This window comes from Zootoca vivipara, chromosome 1 (genome assembly GCF_965207765.1).
Source record: "Zootoca vivipara chromosome 1, rZooViv2.hap1.1, whole genome shotgun sequence".
Classification (NCBI taxonomy): Eukaryota; Metazoa; Chordata; class Lepidosauria; order Squamata; family Lacertidae; genus Zootoca; species Zootoca vivipara.
In genome coordinates, this window is record NC_142582.1 from 94260411 (window position 1) to 94278198 (window position 17788).

Consider the following 17788-nt stretch of genomic DNA (forward strand, 5'->3'; position numbering starts at 1 on the left):
AAACCCAAATGACAACAGCCAATCAGCCAAGTGGGGGAAATTCCTGCCGTGCCCCTGTCCCAGCGACAGACGACACACGATGGTATAGCAAGGTCAAGCGCACAAGCCCTAAAAGTAGGGAGAGGTGGGTAGGTGTTCCAATGCACACATCAAAAGAGGAAGCTCTGGATCATATAGGTCCCTTGATACGTTTCGCCTGTGTCCCATTCGCCCGATTGAACCCTGCATCAAGGGACCTACCAATTGGGTGTTGTGGCTATCCAATTTTACCCACCCACAACACAGGGTTAGGTGGCCAGGTTTCACCGCAACATGTGCCCTCTTTAAGGGAGGACCCGATTTGTCTTTCGTTGGCTGTAGTGAGAACCAAGTTGGACTGTTGATCAGTATTGTTGCCCCTGACTGCTGCAGGATTTCAGACAGGAATTGAAATGTGGACCTTTTGGAGACAGAGCATTTCAGGAATGCAATGATATGGTTTCTGTCATCTCTTCTTCAAGACCAGCAATACAAATACAAGGAAAGGACTGGCTAAATTGGCCATGTAAAACCAGCAACCCTGGGAATCTGTCCCATAATTGGTAATCGGCATATTAGCAGGCCTTAGGTCCTGGTGCGAGTAGAAGGGAAGGTTAAGAAGGTTACATAAACAACTCATCTAGAATCTTTTGTTAATGTTCATTTTTTTATGGCTCCTCTGTGGCAAAGAGTTTCTCAGGAGAAACACGATTCCGTGGCTCTTCCTCTAGACTCAGTATAAACTGTATTAGGCATTATTTTTATTATCTGAGCCCCAGTGAGTAATGTTCAGTTTATTAAACAGTGACTCAACCCCACGTTCTCCCTCTCCCTCTCTTTCTTCTTAATGGAACACTGTTTTTCCTCAGTGGTGGGATTAAGCTGACCTGTTTCATCAGAATTTACCTAACAGTTGCCCTCATGTTGCAACAACTAGCTTCAATTTCATCCCACAAAACATAACAAAACAAAAATCTCTCTTCTATCATATTGTAAATTATTTACAAAAGGGGAAAAAAATGATGAATCATGATAACTGTGGCTGGAGACGAGGTATTTATAGCTTTAAATTGGTCTTTCCCACATAATACGTAACAAGATCCCCGCCCCATACTACTGACATCTAGATTTGCCAGATTAGAAGTTCACAAAAGGGTCACTTGGGGTATCTGAAATAAGGGGATGTCCAGTATGTTCTATGGCACTGTGGTGCTCATTAAGACTTACAGCATCTGGCAAATGTAGCCCAAGCCTTGGCCAAAAAAGAAAAGAAAAGCCTAACAACTTTTGTGTCCGGATTTTCACTTTTTGAAATATGCCAGCCTTAAAAAGCTGAAGCTGTTAGTTGATGCCACTGGGAAGCCTTAGAATCATAGAATCATAGAGTTGGAAGAGACCACAAGGGCCATCCAGTCCAACCCCCTGCCAAGCAGGAAACACCATCAAAGCATTCTTGATATATGCCTGTCAAGCCTCTGCTTAAAGACCTCCAAAGAAGGAGACTCCACCACACTCCTTGGCAGCAAATTCCACTGCCGAACAGCTCTTACTGTCAGGAAGTTCTTCCTAATGTTTAGGTGGAATCTTCTTTCTTGAAGTTTAATAGGCCAAACTGCAGGCTGCAGATACGGGGGGTGAGGTGAGGGGCAAATCCACACCGTAGTTTATTTAACACCTATTTAAAGGGCATGGCTTCTCTCAAAGAATCTTGGGAACTGTAGTTTCTGCCTCATAGAGCTACACTGTACAGTGGTACCTCATGTTGCATATGGGATCTGTTCCGGAGCCCCATACGCAACATGAGCAGTACGCAACATGAAGCACCGCATCTGTGCATGTGTGCGCGACGCAATTTGGCGCTTCTGAGCATGCACATGACATTATTCGTCACGTCTGCGCATGCTCGAACCGCCGAACCTGGAAGTAACCCGTTCCGGTACTTCCGGGTTCGGCACACATGTATCCCGTGTCGTACTCAACCCGCAGCATTCGTAACAAGAGGTATGACTGTAATTATCAGCACTCTTACCAAAATATGGATCCCAGGATTCTTTGGTGGAAGTCATGTGCACCAAATAACCTCTGAAATTACCTACATGAATGTGGGTGGTTGGGAGACACGCACGCCTGTATGCATCAGTCACCATGCGTGAAAACCACACAACTGTTTACTCTGGCACTTATGTGTTCTGATGCTTCCCAACATATGACAGTACATAGAATTTTGGGTATAGTTATATAAGGGGAAAATGTAACATATTAAGCAATTCTGGAGAGGGGTGGATCTACTATGAAACTAATGAATCTTAAGTTTCAGGGCCTCTAATCCCAGAGGGGCTCCAGAAGCAACTTTAGTCCACATTGCTTAATTTTTTTGGGGGGTCTAGTAGACCCAATTTGAGTTACATGACTCAAATTGATTGCCATTCCATTGCCATTTGATTCAGGAAATATAAAATAATGTTGTTTTTCTTTTCATGCAGCACACAATTGACTCTTAAATTTGACTCATGATCACTGGGGCAGATACATCTATCAACAGCCATTAGCCATGATTGATTGATTGATTGATTGATTGATTGATTTAAAAGCATTTCTAAGCTGCTAGATGTTTTAAAATCTCCATGTAGCATGCAAAACACAACATAAAAACAGAAAGTGAGTAAGAACAGGATCTGATTTTGGGGGACCAGGGAAAGCCTGAGCAAAAAGATAATGTCTTTACTGGACACCTGAAACTGACAGATTTTGCTTCAAGTATGGTAGAGGGTGGGTTTGTTCCCCATACAGGCCATTAAAAAAAATATTGCAGAGAGAATGGCATTCCACGGGTCAGGGCAATGGCAAAGAACACCTGTTTTTGGGTCATCAATCTGATATTTTGTTGGGTGCAGTGCCATGAGTAAATTTTCCCCAGATGATCTAAGTGATCTTACAGGTCTTCACAGGGTCAGGTGGTCTTTCAGGCTGTTGTTGTTTAATCGTTTAGTCGTGTCCGACTCTTCATGACCCCGTGGACCAGAGCATGCCAGGCACTCCTGTCCTCCACTGCCTCCCGCAGTTTGGTCAGACTCATGTTTGTAGCTTCGAGAACACTGTCCAACCACCTTGTCCTCTGTCGTCCCCTTCTCCTTGTGCCCTCCATCTTTCCCAACATCAGGGTCTTTTCCAGGGAGTCTTCTCTTCTCATGAGGTGGCCAAAGTATTGGAGCCTCAGCTTCAGGATCTGTCCTTCCAGTGTGCACTCAGGACTGATTTCCTTCAGGATGGATAGGTTTGATCTTCTTGCAGTCCATAGGACTCTCAAGAGTCTCCTCCAGCACCATAATTCAAAAGCATCAATTCTTTGGCAATCAGCCTTCTTTATGGTCCAGCTCTCACTTCCATACAGGCTAAGTGAATTCTAAACTGGACCATGCACTATTAGTTACAAACCTGAACGCCTCTGAATACTGGAGTGGATGGAGATGTGGGGGATTGGGTTGGGAGGTAGGTGGCTAATGTTTCCTTGCCCTGGTTGTGAACTTCCCAGAAACATCTTTCTGACCAGCGTTGGAAGTGGGATGGCACTTTGGACAGATCCACTAGGGCTCTAGTGAATACTTGGCTAGTTTAGATGTATTCAAGTCTCCAGGGCCAGATGAACTACATCCAAGAGTATTAAAAGAACTGGCAGAGGTGATTTCAGAACCACTGGCAATAATCTTTGAAAATTCCTGGAGAACAGGCGAAGTTCCAGCAGACTGGAGGAGGGCAAATGTTGTCCCTATCTTCAAAAAGGGGGAAAGAGAGGACCCAAACAACTACCGCCCAGTCAGCCTGACATCAATACCAGGAAAGATTCTAGAGCAGATCATTAAGCAAACAGTCTGTGAGCACCTAGAAAGAAACTCTGTGATCACTAAAAGTCAGCATGGGTTTCTGAAAAATAAGTCATGTCAGACTAATCTGATCTCATTTTTTGACAGAATTACAAGCCTGGTAGATGAAGGGAATGCTGTGGATGTAGCCTATCTTGATTTCAGCAAGGCCTTTGACACGGTGCCCCATGATATTCTTGTAAAGAAGCTGGTAAAATGCGGGCTAGACAATGCTACCATTCAGTGGATTTGTAACTGGCTTACTGACCGAACCCAAAGGGTGCTCATCAATGGCTCCTCCTCATCCTGGAGAGTAGTGACTAGTGGGGTGCCACAGGATTCTGTCTTGGGCCCAGTCTTATTCAACATCTTTATCAATGACTTGGATGATGGGCTTGAGGGCATCCTGAGCAAGTTTGCAGACGACACCAAATTGGGAGCGGTGGCTAATATCCCAGAGGACAGGATCACACTTCAAAATGACCTTAACAGATTAGACAACTGGGCCAAAGCAAACAAGATGAATTTTAACAAGGAGAAATGTAAGGTACTACACTTGGGCAGAAAAAATGAAAGGCACAAATACAGGATGGGTGACACCTGGCTTGAGAGCAGTACATGTGAAAAGGATCTAGGAGTCTTGGTAGACCACAAACTTGACATGAGTCAGCAGTATGATGCAGCAGCTAAAAAAGCCAATGCAATTCTGGGCTGCATCAATAGGAGTATAGCATCTAGATCTAGGGAAGTAATAGTACCACTGTATTCTGCTCTGGTCAGACCTCACCTGGAGTACTGTGTCCAGTTCTGGGCACCACAGTTCAAGAAGGATACTGACAATCTGGAACGTGTCCAGATGAGGGCAACCAAAATGGTCAAAGGCCTGGAAACGATGCCTTATGAGGAACGGCTTAGGGAGCTGGGTATGTTTAGCCTGGAGAAGAGAAGGTTAAGGGGTGATATGATAGCCATGTTCAAATATATGAAAGGATGTCATATGGAGGAGGGAGAAAGATTGTTTTCTGCTGCTCCAGAGAAGCGGACACGGAGCAATGGATTCAAACATCAAGAAAGAAGATTCCACCTAAACATTAGGAAGAACTTCCTGACAGTAAGAGCTGTTCGGCAGTGGAATTTGCTACCAAGGAGTGTGGTGGAGTCTCCTTCTTTGGAGGTCTTTAAGCAGAGGCTTGACAGGCATATGTCAAGAATGCTTTGATGGTGTTTCCTGCTTGGCAGGGGGTTGGACTGGATGGCCCTTGTGGTCTCTTCCAACTCTATGATTCTATGATTCTTCATCAGTGGTGCTATCAGTTTGGGACAGGAGTCCTGGGGCCCACACACTCAGCAAAATGAACAGGAGGGCCCTCAGATCTAGGACGAATGATTTAACAGATTTTTTTTATTAAATGAAGTAATGCACATTGCCATCTGAAGAGATGGTTCTCCATAGCATCATTAAGTCCAGAGTCTAAAATTGCCTGACTGTGCCATTGCTCTTCATGTATTGTTAAGAATAACTGGCACCCTGCAGCAGAGCAGAATTTGGGAGCAAATTATGTTAAAGATCAAGGGGACATATTTCTGTGTGAATTCAAAAAGAGCAATCTGTAGAAACAGATGTGTGTGTGTGTGTGTGTGTGTGTGTGTGTGTGAGAGAGAGAGAGAGAGAGAGAGAGAGAGAGAGAGAGAGAGAGAGAGAGAGAATAAATACTGTATGAGTGTTCTCTGCCAAGGAAAAACTAGAAATGAAGAGGCAATAGTGAATATGAAATTGTTATGTACTGAGCTGAATCCTAGAACAATAGGATCCAGAATGCAGCAGTCTGATTGGTCCGCAGGAGCCACCCAATCCAGCTCCAGGTGGAAGTCAATCTGCAACGTGATTGGCCTGCAGGATCAACCAATCAGGCTGCTGGCAGAAGTCAATCCGCAACCTGATTGGTCCACAGGTGCAGCCCTGAAGTAGCCAATCACGCAAAGCCATTGTGTAAATAATGTATATAAGCAGACGTTTTGGGGGAAAGAGCCATTCTTCTCTTCTTCCTCTATTGCTACTACAAGCTGAATAAAGAGCATGAAATTCACTCTTGACTCAGAGTATATTTCAGAAACATTAATTAAAACTTAGGAAACTAACAACAAACTTCTGACTGGATTTCCCCCCCAGGATTGCCACACTTAGGGGCTGGATGGAGAACGTTCTTTTATTTCAGGAATCCTGTGATCTGATTCATGAAACCAGTTAACATTCTGCTGAGGTGCTCAAGAACATGATGCTCTAATAGGTTCATGCTTCCATCACTGCCATCCTCAAAGGAACACTGCTATCATATAGCTGGGCTACTGCTGCTCATCCCTAATTGGCCGGGAAATTAATATGAATGATAAATGCAACTATAACCATTTTTTCCCCATTTTTGAAGTAATTAATTCCGATCTGAGATGAGACCACAGCCACCGCTCATTTATTTATGCAAAGTTTACATAATGAAATCCTTTTACTTATCCAGCCTACTTTACGACTCATGCCTCTATGTATCCAGCATGCTTTATGCGCACAATCAACACACATACTCAAACACACAACATACACCATGTCCCAGTTTTCCTATGGCCATAGACAATTTCATGTACCTCGGCATGTCCAGATATTGGTGGCTGTACTGTGAAAACTGTAAACAGCTGTCACAATGATATTTTATTAGATCAGGGCCAGATTTGCTGCAATCAGAACTGATGATCTATTGAGGAAAGTCTGTTTCCTATTATCAGAACAATCTACTTTCCCTTTTCTGGATTTCTCTCTTATATTTGAACTGTGGCAGGCTGCAAATCTTATATCTATAGCAGCTGCCTTTCTCTATCCAAAACTAAACAATCCTTTTAAAGGCTTGCCTAACACACACACACACACACACATTTTAGTCTCATCTATTCTGATCTAAACCTAGCAAGTAGGAACATCTGAAAATCAGGGCAGGGCAAATATGGCAAACAATATTGGGCCGGCCTTGAGAACAACATCTCTATGACAAATTATCACAATAGCAGCATGGCACCAACCACAGTATGATCAAAGAATCATCGAATTGTAGAGTTGGAAGGGACCCCAAGGGCCATCTCTTCCAGGCATCCCGAAACTTCAGCCCTCCAGATGTTTTGGACTACAATTCCCATCTTCCCCGACCACTGGTCCTGTTAGCAAGGGATCATGGGAGTTGTAGGCCAAAACATCTGGAGGGCCGCAGTTTGGGGATGCCTGATCTAGTCCAATTCCCTGCACTGCAGGAATCTCAGCTAAAGCATCCATGGCATGATGGGAATAGTGTTTTCCTCTAGTTAAAAGCAATGTGGGCCACCACCTGGGATAGGGCAGCAGAGAGATGTCTTCTCCTACCCTAGCTAGAGTGGCTGCCTTACATTTTAATGCGAAAGCATCATGTGGAGTCTTGTTCTGCCTTAGTTTGTGTGGACTGAAGTAGGGGATTACCCCAAGTGATCATAAACACTTAAAAAAAATGTATGCCTGGATAGCTCAGTTGGTTAGAGTGTGGTGCTGATAATACCAAGGTTGCAAGTTCGAGCCCCGTATGGGACGGCTGCATATTCCTGCATTGCAGGGGGTTGGACTAGATGATCCTCAGGGTCCCTTCCAGCTTTACAATTCTATGATTCTATGTGTGATTTCAGTATCTGACAAGCTACAACCTGTAGACAATCTATGATGCAAATGTAGGCTAAAAGTTGGCTCTGATCCAGTGGATAGCCTCCCCCAGCAACCAATTGACTAGAATAAGCACTTAATGGATGTGTTTGGACATTTATCTAGGAAGCCTTCCAAACAATGTTTTGATTGAACAAAACTACATATGGAAAATGAATACACAATATGGAGGGGGCCCCTTTCATTGGCACGAGGCTCTGAGAACATTCAGCAAGCCCAATTACCCTCCAAAGAGGCAGTGAAAGGCAACTGCACTCATGAATGTGCCAATGGAAACTCAAGGTGTGGGACACTTTATCTGCAAAACCAACATTTTGTACAAAGTAAACTGAGCCAGCAAATGGCATTGCAGCTTGCAAATCTCGGACAAAAGCATTCGGCATAACCTATGGGTGGCCTTCGACCTTCCCACTGCTGCTGCTAAGGCTGAGCCCTTTCCTTTGAGTTAGTTCATGGCCCTGAGCTTTTTAATAAGGGAGTTTCTGTTTTAGTGTATATCTGCTTCATTAAACAACCTTATAGTGCACTAGACAAGGCAGAGGGTGGGCAGCTTGTTAAAGGTTTAATGAGTAAACACTCTTTCTCCCTTTCCCCCTTCAGCTTTATCCGTGGCCACTCAGCCTGAAACGGGACTCTGCTGGGCAGCCGAAAAGGCTCCTGTGCTCGTCTCCAGCTCAGAGGAGACTGTGGTGCATCTCAGAATGAGAATGTTGTCGCAAGAGACATTATGCATGTGAACATTAGAATATATGAACAGCCTGCTGGATCACAAAATTAGCTTATATAAGATACATAAAATAAGCCTGCTGTATCAGGCCAGTGGCCCATCTAGTCCAGCATCCTGTTCTCACAGTGGCCAACCAGATTCCTGCAAAAAAAAAGCTTGAAGTTGGGTCTGGACAATTTATATTCCAAATGGATTCCATTTTTATGCATCCAATTGCTTCATGCTGCCCAATATTACTGTTGTGTATTGATTCAAAGGATTTTATATCTGTATTACTATTGTCTGTGTTTGTCTGAAGCTCAACATAAAAAAAAAACCAAGATCATGGCCACTGGTCCCATCACCTCCTGGCAAATAGAAGGGGAAGAAATGGAGGCAGTGAGAGATTTTACTTTCTTGGGCTCCTTGATCACTGCAGATGGTGACAGCAGTCACGAAATTAAAAGACGCCTGCTTCTTGGGAGAAAAGCAATGACAAACCTAGACAGCATCTTAAAAAGCAGAGACATCACCTTGCCAACAAAGGTCCATATAGTTAAAGCTATGGTTTTCCCAGTAGTGATGTATGGAAGTGAGAGCTGGACCAAAAAGAAGGCTGATCGCCAAAGAATTGATGCTTTTGAATTTTGGTGCTGGAGGAGACTCTTGAGAGTCCCTGTAGACTGCAAGAAGATCAAACCTATCCATTCTGAAGGAAATCAGCCCCGAGTGCTCTCGGGAAGGACAGATCGTGAAGCTGAGGCTCCAATACTTTGGCCACCTCATGAGAAGAGAAGACTCCCTGGAAAAGTCCCTGATGTTGGGAAAGATTGAGGGCACAAGGAGAAGGGGACGACAGAGGATGAGATGGTTGCACTGTTCTCGAAGCTACGAACATGAGTTTGACCAAACTGCGGGAGGAAGTGGAAGACAGGAGTGCCTGGCGTGCTATGGTCCATGGGGTCACGAAGAGTCGGACACGACTAAACGACTAAACAACAACAAAAGTAACTGCCTTTTGGTTCCAGAAGGTACAGCTACTATTGGTTCATTTAAGCTGCTGTATTTGGATCCTCTGTCTTATTGGTTTCCTTCAAAAGGCAGCACTGTGATTGCCTGATATTGTTCCCTCCAAAATGTATCCCTTTCTAGCTAGTCCCCGGTCCCTATAAATGTAGCTTTCCTCCTCTCAGAGTCTAGTCTTGTTTGCTTTAATAAAGAAGTGTTACCAGAGAACTGTCTCCAGCATATTATGTCAAGAGAGCTGAAATCACGAACCCCACGTCACAACAATTAATATCTGCAACAAAGGATACCAATCAGGGCCGTCTTAAGGTCATCGGGCGCCCTGGTGCAGGGATCCCTCGGGCGCCCCCCCACTCTTAAAAAAGGAAAGCTCTTACCTGGCTTGCCGGGGGCGGGGGGAGCCTCACGGCAGCCCCCGCACCTCACAGCGGGGCCACGCTGTGCCGGAGGCCATCCGCCTGTTCGATGCCGGATTGAGTGGAGGGGCACCGCTGCTCCGTGTGGCCTTCCTCCCTTCTCCCCTTCCCGGCTGTCTCCCCGACTCCAGTGCTTGCTGGGTGCACGGCCATTTCCTTCCCACCAACAGGGCGCTGCGTTTCATTGGTAGAGCTGCTGCCATGTGGCGTCCCCTCTACCAATGAAACACAGCGCCGGGGTGAGGGATGACCCTGGCACTGCAGAGCGGAACAGGGTCCTAGTGCCCCTGTTCCGCTCGCTTACCTCCCTGCTCTCCCGGCGCGGCTGATGGAGGGAAAAGGGAGGCTGCCGCACAGCTCCCCCACTTGCTGGGGCACCCCTCAGCGCCCCCTGATCGCCCAGGCGCCCTGGCGCAACGCGCCACTAGAGTCAATGGGCGAGCCGGGCATGATACCAATTAGATCATTACTGCTGCCTCAGCCTATACATTGTGACTCTTTATGTGCCTCAACCACAGCCATACAACCTGTTGGGAAGGGCAATGGCTCAGTGGGAGAGTGCAGGCTCTTCACACATAAGGTTGCAGGTTCAATCCCTGGCATCTCCAGGTAGGACTGACCCTGGAGAGTCACTGATGGTCAACGGAGACAATATTAAGCTAGATGGACCAATTCCTGCATTGCAGGGGGTTGTACTAGATGAGCCTTGGTGTGCCTTCCAACTCTACAGTTCTATGATTCAATGGTCTGACTTGGTATAAAGCAGCTTCCTATGTTTGGTGATGATCAGTTTACCCTGTGAGGAAGGGAGAGGAAGGGTTATGTGGATCAAGTGCAGCTGGAGTTCACCCTTCCTCCCCAAACACACGTTACATTTATATGCTGAACATATTTACCCTTCAAACAGAAAGTACACAATCAAACGGTGGACAGTTGCTCCAGATTTCTGCAGGCCTACTTGCTGATTCACTGCCATTTTATTGTTTGGTTAGTGAGTGCTAATGCTAATCATTTGCAGAATGAGACCCTGAGGGGCAACATATTGGCTGTGCGAAGGTACAGCAGGTATCGGAACAAAACCAGAGGAACAAACACTCCGTCTCCCACCGCGGAGACCTTTTCCATGGTCAAACGGCAGAGATGAAGGTGAGTTTACAGTGCAGCGAGTGCTAAGGCAGTTAATGTTTAACATGATTATTACCTCATCTTCCAGGGGTTGCTTCTAAGCATAACAAACCGATGACAGGCCCCTGATAGTTCAGAGGAGAGCAGGGAAGGCCGAAGGCGATGATGAGCGTACTGTAATTCCCCACCCCCACCCCCCTGTTTTGATTTTCTGCTCTGTTACTCCCAAGCTTTGGCTGGGCATGACCCCTGGCTGCTTTTTCCATAATTACCAGCTCCTGCCAGATTTACTGTGGAAGTTAATGTCTGTTCCAGCCAAGTCAGCCCATACTGACTATTACACTGCATCGAGACAGTAACCCCTTCATTACAAGGCAGGCCGTTGCAAAAAAAGAAAGGATGGCGGGCAGGGCAAGGGATGATCTGCAGGAAGAAGACTCTGGAGGAAGCTGTTCTACCATGTGATGAAGGCCTTGAAGTATTGCTAACATTTCTCTGCAGAGATTTCTAAGCAGATGGATGCTGGGGAAAATATTTCCCATAGAGTTTTCTAATCCAGAAAACAGTAGGTAGAATGCTGATAATCAAGGCCAAAATCTTCTCTCTAATTTTTTTTTTTAAAAAGAAACACTTTGGTTTTTTCCTCCCCATTGTCAAGTTATTGCGACGTTTCTGCAGCTGCAAGTCGTCCATGGGAATTTCCTTCTAACCAGTGAAAATCCCACTGATTTGCCCTCCAAGAGCATTGATTAATAGAATTTCTAAAAAATAATTCAGCACACAGGGCTCTTGAACTTTCTTCGCCCCCTCGAAACTATTTATTTATTTTTAACATTTATATACTGCCCGTTGTCAAAAGATCACAAGGCGGTTTACGACATAGAACATAATAAACAATATATGTCATTACACAACATACTAACCATACAATGCAAAAAAATTGAAACAGTTGTATAAATTCAATACATAATAATAAGTAATACAAAATAGTTCACAATACGTAATTGTACATTATGCATAATGAACGTAATGAAAATATAATAAGCAGCAATGTCTCATTATACCCAATATCATCCCAGCAATAACCCCTGTAAAATAGTGTCTCATAACTTAAGTGATTACCTACTTATCTCAGGTGAATGATAAAACATGATACACATCTAGGGCCAGATTTAACTAAACAGCTGCGCTAGCAGGAGCCAGTGATAGAATTTCTGCTAGTGCAATGGGACTCCCCCGCCCCCGTATCACCTCCACTGCCCCCCCCCCCGGCTCCACCTTAATTTGGTTCAGGGAGTCAGGAGAACCCCTAGAACAGCACACAGGGGGAAGAGAAGGGAGTAAAAGGAGGGGGGAATCAGCTGTAGGATATCTAAAGTTTAGAAACAGTGCACAAGTGCCTCTACTTCTGTCTGTACAAAACTACCAGTAGTTCTTAATAGAAAATAGACCAGCTGAGAGCTTTCCTGTCCTCTCCAAGTCTCTCACCCTGAGAGACCTCCACTTCCCTGCCTCTCTCACTCATGGTCCTTCCACCGTCTATCTACAGTGATGCAGTAACTAACCCCATCTCTTCCACCAACTATCTTGGACTACGTGTCCTAAAATATTCCCAAGTCCCCTTGTTTCACTGGGTCAAGGCAGAAGAGAATGCTGGAGACGTGTTTGAAATACCTTATACAGTCAAACCTTGGAAGTCGAATGGAATTCGTTCCAGAAGTCCGTTCGACTTCCAAAATGTTCGAAACCCAAATCACGGCTTCTGATTGGCTGCAGGAAGCTTCTGCAAACCAATCGGAAACCGCAGAAGCCCCACAAGACGTTCAGGTTCCAAAGAATGTTCGCAAACCGGAACACTCACTTCTGGGTTTGCGGTGTTCGAGAGCCAAAACATCTGAGTACCAAGGCATTCAGGATCCAAGGTATGACTGTATTGTGACACCCACTCCACTTCTCTGGTCAGACTTCCAGGCATACAGTATGTGGGGCTGGGGCCTGCCAGGCCTCCCCATGGCGGCGGCGGGCCTCCGCATGGCAGCAGTGAGCCTCATGGGGCTTCATGGCCTCCTTCTGACGCATGTGCTGTCACACACGAACACAACGAGCCCCTCCCCATATGTCAGGTGAAACTCGGCACCTCTGCCTTCTGTTAAATTTGGGGGGGAAACTGAGATAGTTGCTGGGGGTACATTTAGCATCACACACAGTTTGTACTTGTGTTTTCTCTTTCTCGGTTTCAAACACTGCAGTCTATTGTTCTCCTGGTACACAGACACCTAGATTACATCATCCATAAAGTGGGGATGTCTAATATGCTTTCAGGCATTTCAGAAGTCTTAAGGAAAATGGCCTAATAATTAGTTCCCATGGAAACACATTGCTGGGCTATTAACTCTCTTTTGTCAAGTTCAAGGCTCTGGCCAAGTATTGCCTCAGGGCAGCCCATACTGATAACTCTACCCACAGAAAACAGTATTTTAAAACAGGCAGGCAGAGCAGGTATTTATGTTGTTAGCTGTTCTGAACATAATAAGCAGAAAGTGGATGCACACACACGAAATAACGCCAGCCAGGCACTATTAGTCCCCAAGCAAGTTCAGCCTCCAAAATCAGGATCAGTACCTCTAGCAAAGCAGCTCCAAAAATTTAGGATTATAGTGTTCTCTTGCAAGACAAATTATTTTGATTTCAATCTTGGTTGTGGTCAGTGTTTCTCTGCAAGAAGGACATTGCAAGAAATCTGTTCTGAGAGGGGCAGTAGTTACACCTTTACTAAGAAGCCTCCTCTCAACTTGGTGACAGTCTCTTTATGACTTAGGGTTGACTTTGGGCTCATCCGCTTGACTTACCATTTCCCCCAGGGGCAAACCCACTTTTTACCTCTGGACCAGAGGAAAGTCAGTGGGTTTTCTGTGGAATGATGTTTATTCTGATTTAGAGTAAAGACAAAATCTCATGGACCTGTGCTTTTCCTACTCTAGGTGACCTATTGTGGTTTGACATGTACCTTCTTTCAGTTGATATTATCCTTTAATATAGCCGTCTCCAACTCCTCGAAAGATTCCATCAACGGTGTCTCTGAAAATTTTTACACATCACTTGGGAAGACAGGCGAACTAATATCAGTGTCCTGGAAGAAGCAAAGATCACCAGTGTTGAAGCAATGATTCTTCAACATCAACTTCGTTGAACTGGTCATGTTGTGCGGATGCCTGATTATCGTCTTCCAAAGCAACTACTCTATTTCGAACTTAAAAATGGGAAGTGTAATGCTGGTGGTCAACAAAAGAGGTTTAAAGACGGTCTCAAGGCAAATCTTTAAAAATGTAGTATATACACTGACAACTGGGAAACACTGGCCTGCGAGTGCTCCAGTTGGAGAACAGCCTTTACCAAAGGTGTCATGGGCTTTGAAGAAACTTGACCTCAGGACACAAGGGAGAAAAGTGCTAAGAGGAAGGCACGCTTGACAAATCCACACCGTAATCAACTCCCGCCTGGAAACCAATGTCCCCACTGTGGAAGGACGCGTGGATCCAGAATTGGCCTCCACAGTCACTTACGGACCCATTGTTAAAACCGTGTTTATGGAAGACAATCTTACTCGGCTACAAGTGATCGTCAAAGAAGAAGAAAATTATCCTTTAATATAGGGGTAGCCAGGATTATACCCTCCAGATCAGGGGTCCCCAGACTTACCGGCGTTTGGGCCGGTTCCCACCGCGCCAATCACGCGGCGGGCCGGAGGACGGGGGAGCGTGCGCCTGAGCGGGCCGGCGGGCGGGGGAGTGCGTGCCCGTGTGCATGTGCACGGGCGCTTACTGGCGTGGTGGCGCGCTTCCAGGGTGGAAAAGGCGCCGAAAATCCGTTGTGCGCATGCGTATGGGCCTCCAGAAATGCACCAGAAATGACCGATTCCGGGTCGGGAGAGGCCCATACGCATGCGCACAAAGGATTTTCGACGCTTTTTTCCCGACCCGGAAGAGCGCTGCCGCGCTGCGCGCCATAAGAGCGGGCGGCGGGGGTCGCCGCGGGCCGGATTGGCAGGCCAATTGGGCCGCATCCGGCCCCCGGGCAGTAGTCTGAGGACCCCTGCTCCAGATGCTACTGAATTACAACACTTCTAATCCCTGTCTATTGGCCATGCTGGTGGGGTTGGGAGTCCAGCAACATCTGAAGGGCACCATAATGGCTACCCCTGCATACACCAATATCCTGCCTTTCTTTCGACACAGACCTCAAGGTTAGCATTCATGGGGTTCTCAGGCAAACTCTCATCAAAGTGCGGACCAGAGCCAGACCTGCTCAGCTTCAGCAACATGACTGCTTGTATCATGTGCCCTGATATTCTGCCTGCATCCCTTTCTGGAAAACAACAATCCTGCCTGGCTTGCATATCCTAGTGTCTTCTCAACCTGATTACTATAATAAATTGCCCCTCGAGCTGCCCTTGAAGACAGTTAAAAAAAACTTTACTGTTACGAACTTTTCCCAGTTCGTAACATAGAGCAAAGCTTTCATCCAGTGAAGAGACTAAGATCTAATAATAATAAAAAATAAAGAAATATTTTTCCTGCTAAGGTGACTTTGCAGGGCTTAATATAATTTTAAATATGTTTGATGTCTTTAGAAGGCTGCCTTCATGAAAACTATTCCATATAAAAAGGCTACATTTTGTTTTCTGCATATTCACCAGTTTTGTTCCCACAATAGTCCATGTTGGGGAATTCTCCAGAGGCATCCAGTATGGTATGAAGGACTGCAGTCTGCAGTGAAATATTTCAAAAGCCCTGAAGCATCTATGTGTGTGCATGCAAGGATCTCTAGATTCCAAGCCTTATTATTACTGTATTGTGAACCAGAATAATTGCTATAATTAAACAGGTATTACAAGTTCAGCAAGCTGTTTGTGCTCAAGCCTTGTTTGTTTTGTAGGTTTCTTTTTGTAAAGTCAGGAAACATCCTTTTAAAAGGACCCAGCCACAAGGTTCAAGACGTTTCCCAGAATTAAAGGCTTCTGATAGTTTATGATGTTATTTTTTGATCCATACTTGCATTCAGATGTTGATTTGGGAAATGCATCCACGTTGGGTCTCTCGCAGTGACTGTTATAAACAGGCGGCGACTCACATTGGAGGCACTAAACATGATTTAAGTGATTCAGTCTGGGAATCTAGCCAAACAGCAACTCCTTCTGTTTGCAGCTGAGCTTTCTCCCCTCCTTCTTCTGGCTTAAAACAAAACAAAACAAAACACACAAAAAACTTCACATGCAAAATTCTTAGAGGCTGCCCTGTGAGAGTTTCCCCCTCACGCTTCTCAAAACAAGCTGCAACTCCAGATGGACAGCTGACCACTGCTTCTTTTGATGTGGCTTTTATCTCCTAGGCCAGGGTAGACTTGTCTCTCTCTCTCTCTCTCCCTCCTTCCCTCCCTCCTTGCCTGGGGCAGTGTTCCATCAGGGTCTCTAAGGAGCTTTGTCTTTCATACAAGTTTTAAAGGAATTGTAAGGCTGGTACAATGGCTCCACAACTTGACCTTTCACCCTTCCCAATTATGAGGGGCCATAAAGTGGAGGCCGCTAGTAACCGGGCTGGTGTCTAGGGCAGATCATGGCTCTGGATACAGATCGAGTTTCTCGGGATTAATTTGGCCAAAAATAAATGAGAGGGGAAGGGGAGAGAATGGTCCAAAACAAGCGTTCCCCCCCCCCATTGCCTTTGTTGTGGTTGGTCTCATCATGATTAGCTAAAATAAATGGTGCCAGCATTATAGCAAAGCCACTAACAGATAGGAAAGCTACAAACTCTGCCTTTGGTATTCGCAAGGAAGAATCAGTGTTAATATGGTGCCCTGTCTAGATTCCTGAAATGATTGATGGGGGAGTGAAACCACCAATTTGACTCCAACCAAAAGGACCCGTGAAATTTGGCACCCTCTCTAATAAAAGTAGAAGGCTCCTGAATTACGTAATTGAGATCCAGATTAATGTACATATTGTTTTATATTATGCATTATTGCCTTGTTGACAATTTTATTTCTCTCTTACTGTTTTTATTCTGTTAATTTACTCCTGGGTCCAGATTGAACTGACAAACCCTGCTAATAGAAGCCCTTACAAGGACTTCTGCTAGCACTACAGGGCTTCCCCCCTTGCCCCCCCCCAATGGCTCAGGGGGGCTAGGGAAAACCCCAGAACAATGCTTGGGCAGGAGGAGAGAGGAGATTGTTCCATCTAGCAAGCTGAAACGCTTGCAGAACAATTGCTATATATGTTGAATTCTGCCCGAATACTGTAAATTGCTATAAAGCAGGGTTGCCATATTTCAAAAAGTGAAAAGAACTTTTGGCAAAGTTGAGCTTTCAGCTATTGTCACCCAGACATTGTTTCAGATGGCCGAATCCCAGCCATGTCTGGGAAATTCTGGATGTGTGGCAACCCTACTACAGTATAGAGAGACAACCCATAAATGTATGAATTGTTTGCACTTCTGTCTCAGCAACATCTATGCTGCCTTGGTCACATACACAGAATGGAAGATGGAAGGATCCCTAAGGATGTGATTTACAGGGAGCTGGCTTCAGGCACTAGGCCAGTTGGCAGACCAACTCTGTATAACAAAGATGTCCGTAAACGTGAAATGAAGGCTGGCAATCCCGGGCTACACTAAACATGCCTCTCCTGTATTGGTCTCTACAGCCACAGCAGGCGCTGTAACTCTCCAACAGCTTGATTGCACCCCCCCCCCCCGAAGGCTCACTCTTTCATTGTCTCCCAAGATGGATGCCAACAAGATGCCTCTGTTAATAACAAATATTTAAAACGAAACTAAGGTCTTTGATTCAGATTGGTGAAAACACGGAAGGTTAGTCATGCCATAATCCCCAAAATGTGTTTTATTCAAGAACA

The 17788-nt window shown here is 45.4% G+C and overlaps 2 long non-coding RNA genes across 2 annotated transcripts in view; one reads left to right on the top strand and one right to left on the bottom strand.

The window, feature by feature from the left end:
* LOC148687674 (uncharacterized) overlaps positions 1–11063 on the bottom strand; it is a 31798-nt gene extending 20735 nt beyond the window's left edge. The window contains exon 1 of the long non-coding RNA XR_015950311.1: positions 10955–11063. This is a non-coding gene — a long non-coding RNA (uncharacterized LOC148687674). The remainder of the gene's footprint in view (positions 1–10954) is intronic.
* On the top strand, positions 10673–15904 carry LOC148687675 (uncharacterized). The gene is made up of 2 exons (XR_015950310.1): positions 10673–10899; positions 13860–15904. It is a non-coding gene; the product is annotated as an uncharacterized LOC148687675 (long non-coding RNA).
* Positions 15905–17788: the final 1884 nt, after the last annotated feature.